A 12,762-nucleotide genomic window follows, 5' to 3' on the forward strand; every position below is an offset into this window, starting at 1 on the left:
TCTCAAACAATTTACTAGTGTGAAATTAGTAAAATAAGGGAAACAATCAAGGTAGAGTTAAGCACTGCTAACCTGAGTAAACATGAAGTTCATGCTGATAGTTGAGAGAAGGAAGTGGTCTGTGTTGACTGAAATAGCTGAAGAGTGTTTAAAAACTGACTAGTCAGAGAAGAGGAGACAGCCATTACTCCAGGCAGATGAAACCGCTTGAGCAAAGGAATAATACGGGAGTGAGGGCAGCGGGAAATAAGTACAAACAGGGCCCTGGGGCCAGATTATGAGTGGTTTAAAATCCAGGTACAAGCAACCAGGTCTTCATGCAGGAGGTTAAGGGGGCCCATTTTAGGTTCTTGAGAATGTAGTGTTAGCCAAATGGAGAAAAAATTGGGGACAAAGGCTGAGCAAAAATCCTCGCCCAAAGTGTAAGACTACTTTGTCTTTCACCTGAAGGATGTCACGCACTTGCATGAATGTTCATTTAAAGGTGGGAGGGTTAAGCAATAGACGTGACCCAGAGACGTTCCACCTGGAAATCATGAGCTCGGCCCACGCACCGAGTGCTTGATGCTTAATCCCAAACTAGAATTTTACTGACTAGTTAACCAACTTTAGCAAATTGTCAGAAGGTGCTCGCTCACTAGTTTTTTATGCTGGTAACGAAGGCCTGGTTTCACTGAGGAACAAACATGGGAAAGGGTGAGAGGAGGGTGAGAAAGTGAAAGGAAGGGGAGAGAGGTGGGGAAGTGTATAGGTGCCAACCGGGCCGCCAGGGTCCGAGCGGAAGGGGGCCAGGGTCGGGGGTCGGGCGGCCCTTGGGGGCCCCCTGGGCCCGCGCCTCGGGCGCTGCGCGTGTGCTCGCGGGCGGGGCGCCCAGCGGCCGCCAGTGACCAATCCGGGCGGGCGTCCGGGGAGGGGCGGGGCTTGCCGGCTCTGGCTCCGCGAGTCCTCCTCTTTGCACACACACGAATACAAAGAGCCATACGACCTTCGGGTATCCTTTTTCCATTTTTTTTTCTCCTTAATCTTGTGTGTGTTTTCAAATTTTTTTTAAAAATAGAGATCTGTGGCAATGCTGGGGTGAGGAAACTGTTGCTAAGGGGAATGTGCGCTTTTCCCCATTTCTTTTTCTGTCTCTCTTCCTCTTTCTTTTTCCTGGTCAAGGTTTTAAATATACCAAGAAGTTGAGAAGCAGGATGGCCGTGTACAACTGTTTCCAGCCAAATTTATAGAGATTTTTTCTTTTTGCTATCACATTTTAAGAACTGGTAAATTTTTATGGTCAGGGGAATTTGAAAAATTTAGCCTCTTGGGAAGTGTAGGTTTCTTTTTTTAAGCGGGATGAAGGGATAATGTAAATTTCTGCCACTGGCAACGTGGAAGGAAGCGGAGATTTGAGACTCCCTCACAAAGCTGTTTGCGTGCGTTTTACACACCCTCCCCCAGAACCAAAACCAAGTGGCTTGAATGTGGCAATTGTCCAAGGCCAATAGGTTAAAAATGTTTGGATTTTATAATTGTGACACTCATTTCCCGGCGGGGGGGGGGGTGGGGGCGGGTCAAAGCCCTTCTTACAGTGTGTCTTACACACATTTTTCATGAGAACATTGTGTATGTGTGTTTCTTTAAGCAAGTAATTTCGTAAAGATTTATCTTGGGGTTTTGTGCTTTGTGTATATGTACAGTATGTGTATATGTGCCGTATCAGATTTTGTTTTCAAAAGCGATTGCCTTTGGTTTTTTGTGTGCAAAGTAGCCCCTAGGATGTGGATTTTTTTCTGTTGTGTTCCCAAATGTGATCCAGACAGCATTTCATGTGCAAATTAAAGCGTAGAAGAAATCCTATGCATAGAATTACTTAGGCATTTTCATTCCATGTGCATTTACTGTATTTTCTGCTCTTCTTCTAAAGTATCAGATTAGTGAATAATTAAATAATTGCCAAGGAATATGCAGTCCATGTGGCAAATGAGGGTAGGCAATTTATTGAGTCTGGTTTAAAGCCGCCTTTAGTGACTGTTTTGCCTAAGTGGTTTTGCTTTTTATTGTCTCACGTTCTTAAATGTACAGCTGTGTATATTTTGGCCTTTATGTGTGGTTTGGTTGGTGTGTTCAGAAGGGAAGTTCTCTCTTGGCTTTTTGACAAAATGGTCGTTGATAGGTTGGGATTTGTTTGAAAAGCTTCACAGCTGGCAAAATATCAGGAAAATAATCCAGTCAAGTCCAATTCTCAAAAACTGTTCATGGTGGTGGTGATGGGGGAGGCACCAAGAGGAGGCAAAGGCAAATAATATATGGGAGGGATAAGAAATGCATTTTGGTTATCATGTTGCATTTTAAAAATGAAAAGCCTTCTCCCCATGCCAAGAGCCACGGAGAGAAGTGTATGAATTAGAGAACAACAGGCTCAGAACAGCACCTCCGGTTACAGTAGACGTATTCTCACTTTATTCTGTTCCAGAACCATCGTCTCCTATTAGGAGTCATACGGAAAATATTTATATTCAAATCTCTATTGGCAGATTGGAGTGAAAGCATAGGAAGTATATGGGGTGAAGAGGGAGAAACTGGAATGTCACAAGTGAAGTAGCGACCAGGAGATAAAAAAAGATCTACTGTAGAGTTCAAATTTCAGGACAACAAAACCTCTGTGTGATAATACATTTCCATTCCCCACCCCGCGTCCCACTGTTTCAAGCAGTATTTAGGACACCTAACAACGGCGATTAAACTGTTTGTACAGGTCTTGACATTCACTATAATGAAAGTAGCCCGTGTGGGCTCTCTGGGTTTATCTGTATTGAGTGCATTTTTATTCCCTAACAATACAAGTCCGATCAGTCTCAAATGTGGATCATTCCACAAGTTTAGGCCTGCGTATCTTTGAAATCTAGTCAGTCTAGTGACCTTTGTGATGGCAGCAGTGTTGGGAATTTTTAATGGAGTTTTGCTCTTAATCTTTTTCGCCTCACTGCAGGTCTTCACGTATACTTTTTACCTTCTCGGAAAAGAGAGAGTTCTTCTAGAGCAGTATACACAGCCCAAGCCCCTGTCTTCCTAGGCTATTTAATTTTTAGTAGGATTTTAGGCTCAGAGCCAGTGTCCTTGCTTTGAATTTCTTTGTAAGAAACAAAATTCCTCCCACGAATATATCGTTGGCTTGGCCCTCCTACCAAAGCAAAGCTAAACTCGTTTGGTTTTGCTTGGGAATCCGCGAGGCCCCTCGAGATGAAAACTTCTTTGAAGTAAAGGCAGCTGCCACCCTGCTGAAAGATCTGCAGCTGAGGCCGGCAGGAACGAAAAGCCTTCCGCCACCAAATGTATGAGGCCGACTTGTGGCCACTGTACCTAGAATCGTGTACACGCAGCTTTGTGAGCAGAAGAGAACAAAAGCGAGTAAACAAAAAAAAAAGCAAGCTAAAGATGGCGTCTGACGGCTTTGAAAAAGCCTCGCAGTCGTGTCCCTCCCTGAAGAGGCCCCACCCCTCCCTGGCTTGTTGAGTGATTGTGGATTGCGGCCAATAACGTCCCCAGCCCTGCTCCGCCTCATCGTCCAACCGCCAATCACCGGGGGCCCAGAGACTGGTGGGGCGGGGCCTCCCCGCGTGCGCGCGCTGGCCGGGTACACGAGCCGCTCCTCGGTCGTCCCCGGCCGCCCGCGCGCCCTTCTTGGCGCCGCTCAGTCAGCTGGCGCGGCGCGCGGGGCACACGCGGTGGGACATCCTTAGGGCCGCCAAAGCGGGATCGCTGCGGGAACTCTCCCGCCATACTCCCCTCAAGCCCTCCGAGCTTTTTTGGCCACGTAGTCTACCCACGGTGACCCAGATCCCCGGCCGCGCCTCGGCCAATCTGCTGTCTGCGGGCCTTCTGAGGAACACCCCTTTCCCAGGACACCTAGGGCACAGTCTACCGGGGGCCTCAAGTGGAGGGTCGCCCTGTTCCCTGCGGCCTCGAGGGCGGAGCTCAGCTCTATTCTCCCTTGCGCCGCTGTGTTCTCCCTGCCTGTGGCTAAAACACACGCTCTCTTCGGAAATTGTTCTGCTGTCCCTCATGCCCACTTTGTCATCTTTGACTAATATTTAATCAGCTAACATTTACCGAGGGCTCACTGGGCACACGATACAGCTTTAGGAGCTAGTTTTTCATTTTTCATTTTCTCCAGAAATGCAGGAAGAGTCATTTACGTCAGGCGCGTGGATATGGAAACCTTAAACCGGTAATTTTAATCTCACCAAGTTGCATTTTAGCACATGTAAAGAAAAAAGACAGTGCTATATCGGGTTAAAAACTCTCGTACTACTATACAAACATACTTGGAATTTTCGGATTACGTGGGATCCTTTTCTTAGGAAATCATTCTGCCCTCTGGGTCTACATCTTTTTTACCCCTAGAAACGAGGTCTTAGATTTTGTTTTTTTGTAGATCCTTAGATGGGTCAGCCTTTAAAAATGTAGAAAAATACTATTTTATGGTATTTACTTACCTGTTCTTGTGTGATAAGGAGCTCATGTCTGATAGAAATAGGTTTTGAGAGGACCTTCTATCCGGTGAGCCATTTTGCACCTTCAAGTGGGGGAGAAGGGCTGACTGGTACAGCAGGAACTTTAAGTGGCCATTTTCCTTTTTTATTTCTTAAAATGAAGATTATGGTATCAATTGCTATGCTTTCAGTAATCACATTTAAGGAAGTCCGTTGCTAGCATGACCCTGAATGAGTCAAGGGCCCATTATAAAAACATACATCATCTGGTGCTACCATATCCTACACACCTATTAAACAGTGGGAAAACTTTTATTTTTCATAGTTTGGAGGTGAACTCAGTCATGCAGAAAATTCAAATTCAGAATGGGTTGAAGCAAGCAGGGGAGCTGCCAAGGGTGTGATATATTTAGTTCTAACAAAAATACATGTCTTGGGAGGAAAGGGATAGTTAAGATTATGGACAGTCTCACCCTGAGCTGTCTGTCTAAAGAAGATGAGTTTTCTTTCTTCTTTATCTAAATATTTATTTTAAAAAAAAACAAAATTTTTGAAAAGTACATTTCTAGGCTCCTTTCACATGTATTAAAATTAGACCAATACAGAATGAACCCCAAACACACAGATTTTATGTAAACTTAAGTTTGACAGCTGCTGCCATTTTGTGTTGGCAGCTCATCATAGGATTGAAGATCTTTTTCTTAACATTCAATTCTAAAAGTTGATAGCATTTTGCAAAAGGCATGTATGTTATTCAGTGGTGGTCAATCTTAGTTTATTCCTGTTTTTTCTTTCTTGAACAAGAATGCAAACTCTTGGTTTGAGAATAAATCAACAATCTGAAGTTGCAAAAGTTGACAGTATTAAAGTTTAATAATAATGGTATAGACACTGCCTGGATAATTTACTCCAGTTAACTGTTGCTTTGCCAGATGTTCCATGGATTGCTTCATGGGCTATTATATTAAACAGTTATACATTTTGAGAGGTAAAATAAAGATACCATAATAAAGTTTAGCTATGTTAGTAATGTTGGCAGGGTTAAGCGGGCTTTAGAACCTTAAACTAGTGATGGAAAAAAGCAAGAATGATTAATTATGGTAAGTCTGGAGTGTTAGAAAAGAATTTAGCAGGTTGTAGCAACAGATAATGCAGCACTATCTATAATAAAGTTCTTTTTATCAATTTGAATTATTCAGACTGAGAAAAGTCTGTAAAGTAAAAAGAAATGTGTCTCAATAGCATATATCTTTGTCTTGCTCTCTCCACGTCAGTGAATCTTGGCCCCTGAGTTCATCGTTTTCTTCTCTGCGGTCTCAGGGAAGAGCTTGCCTTCCTTCCTTCTCACATTGGGCGAATCCTTGCTAGAAGAAAACTTAAATCCTTTCCTAATATGTTCATCCTTCCTTTTTCACTGGCCTTTTTCTTTCTGCTTTTTAAACATACTGAGGCTCTAGTGCCCTTTCTGACTTCCTATTTCCTTCCTTTCATAACTAAACTCTAGAAAACTTGACTTCATGTCTTGCTTCCATTATCTCTCCATCACGTTCTCTTTCGTCTACTGCACAGTATTACTTTCACTACAAAAAATACCTCTCTGGTCATTGCCAGTGACCATCACAGGCAAATAAAATGATTTCCTTAATTTGCATCTTTTTTAACCATTCTGCTGCACTTGTCACAGTTGATTGGATCCACTTTCTTGATATTCTTTTTCTTTTTAATAAATTTATTTATTTTTGGCTGCGTTGGGTCTTCGTTGCTGTGAGTGGGCTTTCTCTAGCTGCAGCGAGCGGGGGCTACTCTTTGTTGTGGTGCGCGGGCTTCTCACTTCTCATTGCAGTGGCTTCTCTTGTTGCGGAGCACAGGCTCCAGGTGCGCGGGCTTCAGTAGTTGCTGCACGCGGGCTCAGTAGTTGTGGCTCACGGGCTCTAGAGTGCAGCCTCAGTAGTTGTGGTGCCCAGGCTTAGTTGCTCTGTGACAATGTGGGATCTTCCCAGACCAGTGCTTAAACCCGTGTTCCCTACGTTGGCAGGCGGATTCTTAACCACTGTGCCACCAGGGAAGTCCCTTGATATTCCTTCTACTTTGGCTTTCATAACAGTCTTTTCCTCCCACCTTACTGACCATTCTTCTCTTTCAATGAAGCCTCTTGCAAGGATTGGCTCGAAGTGCTGTCCTTGGCCTTTGCCAAGGACTTTGTGTTTACCCCTTGGAGAGCTCATTCACTCTCTGAGGTTCAAATATAACCTCCTGCTAAAGTTTCCAAATCTGCATTCCAGCTCTGACCTTCCTCTTGTTTTTGTTTTTCAGTCCTAGCCAGTTGCTTTCAGAACATTCCATTTAAAGATGCTGCCATCAGTTTGAAATTTAACATGTTGTAAATACACATCTTCTCAAACACGCTGGTGCCTCCTCTCAGCTTCCTCATTTCTGTCATTCTGTCAGTGGTACCATCATCTTCTGACCCTCAGGTTTATAATCTTGAAGATGTCTTTAACCAGTCTCTATCCCCCACATATATTAAGTTAAGAAATATGATCAGTCCTTCCTCCAGGATGTTGAACCTTCATATCCACAATGCTGATTCTCATCACTTCTCTCCAGGATTAAACAGTCTCCTAACCTTTAACTGTTCCACTTTAGGTATCTAAGACAGGGGTCGGCAAACTATAGCCTGTAGTCTTAGGTCTGGCCTGCCACCTGTTTTTGTATGGCCCATGAGCTAAGAATGGCTTTTATATTTTTTAATGTAAATATTAAATGTAATTTGTGACATTTCTGTGTCCATAAATAAAGTTCTATTGGAACACAGCCATGCTCATGTTTATGTATTGTCCATGGCTGCTTTGTGCTACAATGGCAGAGTTGAATAGTTGTGACAGAAACCACATGGCCTGCAAAGCCTAAGTTATTTACTATCTAGTCCTTTACAGAGAAAGGTTTGCGGACCCCTGCTCTAAGAGTTTCCTTACCTTGATTTTCAAAGTCCTCTGTCAGCTTTCTCTACCTTTTATATAAGCCCTTTTGCTCTGATCTCTCACATGTACCCTGTTAATTCTGTTATGTTTGTTCTTTCCTCTTACTTATCACGTCTTCTTACCACCCTCCCAGTTCATCCTATATCTTGCTCAAGGCTCAATTGTAGGTTTTTCTTCGATAAGCCCCCTTCCACATGATTTCATTCTGTTGATCTTTCTATTATTTTGAACTAACTCCTCAAGATTTTTTTCGTCTGTACCATATTTTTAAGCACATGTGTATATTTTGACTTGTTCTTTAGACATTCTATTCTCACATGCACTGTAAGCTCCTTGTGTGTAGGGACTTTGTCTTCCCTTCACTTGAGTGCTTGGAGGTGGCAATCCATTTTGGTGACTCATCCTTTAGCATGGCCTTGCATATAGAGAATTTTTAGAAACACATTTTTTCTGTTGTTTTTAACTTGCTCATCTTCTCTAATGGGGATATATGTAGCTAATGATATTAGTGTTTTGTTTTTAATAATTTATCCAGCATTTGAATTGGTGTCTGTTTAGTAAATATCATAATGTGAAATGTTCCTTTAATACCTGCCAACTCCAGTTTCCTCATGCTTTTATTTCAGTGTCTTAGAGCTTATGTGGGAGACCCTAGCAGGAGCCAGGGAAACTAAGTCAGCAGTAGTATCCATAGGAACCCCAAAGAGTTATTTGAATGCCCATTATGCTACACTGCACTGTACCAGGTTTTTATAGACATATTAATTCAAGAAAACACCTATTTGTTGCCCTGAATGTGACATTCTAAAATGGACATAGTTAGGTAATACACAAAGTCGAAAAGCAGAAAGAAATTGAGGGACAAAATTATAGAGCAGATAGTATCATGATATTTTATGTCAACACAAATATGAAAATATATTTAGCATTAAAAACTAGCAGAGTTGGGCTTCCCTGGTGGCGTGGTGGTTGAGAGTCCGCCTGTCGATGCAGGGGACGCGGGTTCGCGCCCCGGTCTGGGAAGATCCCACATGCCGCGGAGCGGCTGGGCCCGTGAGCCATGGCCGCTGAGCCTGCGCGTCTGGAGCCTGTGCTCCGCAACGGGAGAGGCCACAATAGTGAGAGGCCCGCGTACCGCAAAAAACAAAAAACAAAAAAAACTAGCAGAGTTGAAATTATCCCTAGTCTAAACCTGGTCATGATAGTAAGTAAATTACAAATACTCTGTTTTCTCAATACCTTTCTAATTTGCATCACAGAAGGTTTTGTACAGATAAATGCATCTTTGTAGACTTGAATTCATTTTTTCTTAGAAATGTGATATTACATTTAGAGGGGAAACTCCCCAAATTCTATTTCAAGCCATTGTTTTGTTTTTTTTTTTTCAAGATTAGGACATCAGGATGGATGTCCAGGATGGGAACACAAAAGTTTTCAGGAATCTAGCTGTTATGTGTGGAGCACTGACTGTGTGTCAGTATTCTGTAGGTGCCTTATATATATTATACACAGTCTTCACAAAAACACTCAAAGTAGGCAGAGATGAGAACACTGGGGCTCAGAAAAGGGAATTATATGCCCAAGTTCACACAGCCCATTTTAGTGCTGTTTTGGGAAGATTACCTAAGAAAGACCATTTAAGGGGAGGGAGGGGCTCAAGGCAGGCACAACGCTGGCAGGGGTAAAGGCCTCCTGCAAGAAAGAGTGAGTTTTGGGGGCAAGAGCGTTGCAGTTGTCAATTTGATCCAGGAAGTGTACCCACCCGGAGTCCCAACATGATGCATCTTCATTTATATATTTTTTTAATTTTTAAAAATTGAAGTATAGTTAATGTAAATTATATGTTACAAATGTACAATATAGTGATACACAATTTTTAGAGGTTGTACTCCATTTATAGTTATTATAAAATATTGGCTACATTCCCTGTGTTGTACAGTATGTCCTTGTAGTTTATTTTATACATTATTTATTTATTAAAAAGTTTTTTTAACTGAAGTATAGTTGATGTACAGTATTATATAAATGACAGGTCTTAATTTCTTGTTGTACAAATCCTGAACCCAAGTGGTATATTACTGTTTACATAATTTTCTTTTTCTCACAACATCCATGTTTCAGATTAAACTCTGCATGATGTTGGTTTTAAAAAAGTTAAAAACCCCGCTGGAGCATGTAGGACCTTATTTAGGAAAGAAAAGGATATATTAATGATTCATCCACAAATTGACCTGGGAATCGCTTAGTGCTTTCCTTTAACCTTTCGTTTTAATTTGGCTTTAACCTTTATTTTTTGTTGTTGTTGTTTTTGTTTGTTTGTTTTATTTTTTTTGGCGGCGTTGGGTCTTCGTTGCTGCGAGTAGGCTTTTCTCTAGTTGTGGAGAGCGGGGGCTACTCTTTGTTGCAGTGCATGGGCTTCTCATTGTGGTAGCTTCTCTTGTTGCAGAGCACGGGCTCTAGGCACGCAGGCTTCAGTAGTTGTGGCACGCAGGCTCAGTAGTTGTGGCGCACAGGCTTAGTTGCTCCACACCATGTGGAATCTTCCTGGACCAGGGCTCGAACCCATGTCCCCTGCATCGGCAGGCAGATTCTTAACCACTGCACCACCAGGGAAGTCCTAACCTTTAGTTTTTTAGGTTTAACTATGCCTTCCAGTGACTCTAATGATAGAGAAGCAGTAAATGGATTTAAGTTCTTACAATATGTGAATATCTCGCACAGAAAAGCATTTCTTCGATATAAAGGGTAGAAAAAGCAAATTAAAAACTATTCTTTAATAACCAAATGTAATTAAAATGCATTGTCAGATTTACATGTTAGTACCTCAGAGGCATTGATATTGCCTGTTTCTGAAATGAGATTGCTGACTCAAAACAAACAAACAAACCAAATCTCGGAATGTGGAAAATTCTCCTAACCTTCTCCTCTCCTTTTAATTGTGATGTTATGATATAATTTACAGGGTAAGATAGAAATGTATCTCTTGAGGAAATTGTAAACATACTTAAGATTTTGTCACTTAGGGAGCTTCAGGCAGGAAGATTCTTCTTTCTGTAATCAAGTGTCATTTAGAAAATGACAATATGAAGTTCCTTGGAGTGTTCTCAGTGGTACAAACCAACCCTCCCACACTTTTTTTTTTCCTCCTGAAGTAGTTTAGTTGCTTAACTACAGTGATTCAAAAGAGAGGCAGTTTGGCTTATCATTGATATTCTGGTCTCTCCTTTTGGGGGCTGGTTGTGTGGGTAGAGTGGCATCATGTAGCTACTTAGACAGTCCCGTTCAGCTCTGCCTCTCCCTTAAGCAGCATGAGAAGTGGAGTTGAGGGGCCCCAGTTGATTTCTCTGGGCTTCCAGCTGGAGGATTCAGAACAGCTAGTTTCTATTGCAGAGGCTGTAGGCCCAGGTGTACAAAGTGTGAGAGTAGGGGGCTGTGCAGCCCTGGTTACTGCAGCTCAACTCTCCTATCCAGCTTTTCCTTTCATTTCCCTGCCCACCCCCAAAACATTAATGATATAATAGTGTGAAGCTGGCAACATGTTGGGGGCTGCATTGATTGGCCTTTTCCTTGTTTAGGAGTCTTACTCTGAATGCATCTGTATGCAAATTATAGAGACGGTAGAATCATGATTTTTTATGTCAACAAAAAGTGGTATCAGTTCAAACACACACACACACTAAACTGAAAGTAGCCATAACTGGATTCTTCTGTCTTCCCCTGACCTTGAAAAAGATACATAAGTTCTCTGCATGTCTCCTCTGGCCCTGGGTTAACGTGTGTTTCCTAGAGCTGTTGTGTGGATGAGATTAACCTACGTGAAGTGTTCTGAACTCCTTAAGGAATGATGTCAAAGCAATAAAATGCAATACTGTTTTTACAGCCAAGATAGAGAGGCGGAGAAGACAGGTCTACATTTTCTTCCTTAATTTTCTGATCTTTCCAGATGCCGGTGGGTCCTTTTGAGTCCCATCTCTGTTCCTTAGCTTGGAGTGGTGGGGAATTCCATGCTTCCACCCTCTGAAACTGTCTTCCTCCCGAAGGCCTTTGTAGGCCCACCCTTTTGGGAAGGGGTGAGTGGGACCTCCAGTGTGTTGAGCTAGGGCAGCACAGGAGCTGCACAGAGAAGGCCCTCTGCTCCACGGCCCAAGGAGAGGCAGCCATGGACTGTGTGCACCTTCGGGGCTAGCCTACTCCTCCTTCACAGAACCCAGCCCCGGGGGCCCAGGCTGCTCCGACCACCCTCCATGAAAAAGGAGAGTGAATCCAAAGAGGCCAGAGCTTTGTGCGGTCCGGTCGACTGGGGACACTTTTGGAGCAGTCCAGCAGCGTGAGCACGGCCTTCCTGCCTCTGCCACCATGTCCTTCAGCGCCACCATTCTCTTCTCCCCTCCCAGTGGCGGCGAGGCCAGATGCTGCTGCTGTGCCTGTAAGAGCGAGACGAGCGGGGGCAGCACAGGCTGTCAGGGCGGGAACCCTCCTCCCAGCACCCCGATCACGGTCACCGGACACGGCCTGGCCGTCCAGAGTTCAGAGCAGCTCCTGCATATTATCTACCAGCGGGTGGATAAGGCCGTGGGTCCTGGCTGAGGCTGCGCTGGGTCTCGCCAGGGCCAACAACGAATTGTTAAAACGTCTCCAGGAGGAAGTGGGTGAGCTGAGGCAAGGGAAGGTGCCCGTCCCCGATGAAGACGGCGAGAGCCGGGCGCACGGCTCCCCGCCCGAGGAGCCCGGGCCCCTCAAAGAGAGCCCCGGAGAGGCAGACAGGGCCGTGCCGGCCGTGGAAGAGGAGTGTGACAGCGTGGGCAGCGGCGTGCAGGTGGTGATCGAGGAGCTGCGGCAGCTGGGAGCAGCCTCAGCTGGGGGGCCTGGGCCCTTGGGCTTCCCGGCCGCTCAGAGAGACGTACGGCTCCCGGGATGCTCCCTGGCTGCAGGCGAAGGGCCTCCGATGCTCAACCCCGTGAGTACGAAGCGCAGGACACTAGCGGAGCTGTGCTTCTGTGCTCTTCCCGGCCTCTTTCTCTTCTCTCCATCCTTCAGCCTTTCTTTCGGTTGTATCTGTGACAGAACAGCACGGCACCCAGTTTCCTTTGCCGGCAGGGAGAGTCAGCCCTCCTGGTTTCTTTGTTTTTTGTTTTTTGGGGTTTTTTTTTGGTACCGTGGCCTCTCCGGCAGAAGGTCATTTTCTGGCGTGAGAGGTGTCGGGGCAGTGGTACTGCCCTCCCTCTCTGTTGCTCTGCATGGCACCTTCTCCACAGCTGCCTTGGCTGCTCCGTGGGTTCTGCCTCTCCTGGCGAGGATGCCTG

General features: G+C 44.4%; 1 pseudogene across 1 annotated transcript; it reads left to right on the forward strand.

Annotated features, from left to right (window-relative positions):
• Nucleotides 1-827: 827 nt before the first annotated feature.
• Nucleotides 828-12,520, forward strand: LOC309802894 (uncharacterized protein C14orf93-like; annotated as a pseudogene). The gene is made up of 3 exons (XR_014296164.1): nucleotides 828-991; nucleotides 11,403-12,416; nucleotides 12,497-12,520. The product of XR_014296164.1 is annotated as an uncharacterized protein C14orf93-like (transcript).
• The last annotated feature ends 242 nt before the right edge of the window (nucleotides 12,521-12,762 follow it).

Source organism: Mesoplodon mirus, assembly GCF_964341445.2.
Source record: "Mesoplodon mirus genome assembly, chromosome: 4".
In the NCBI taxonomy this organism is placed as follows: Eukaryota; Metazoa; Chordata; class Mammalia; order Artiodactyla; family Ziphiidae; genus Mesoplodon; species Mesoplodon mirus.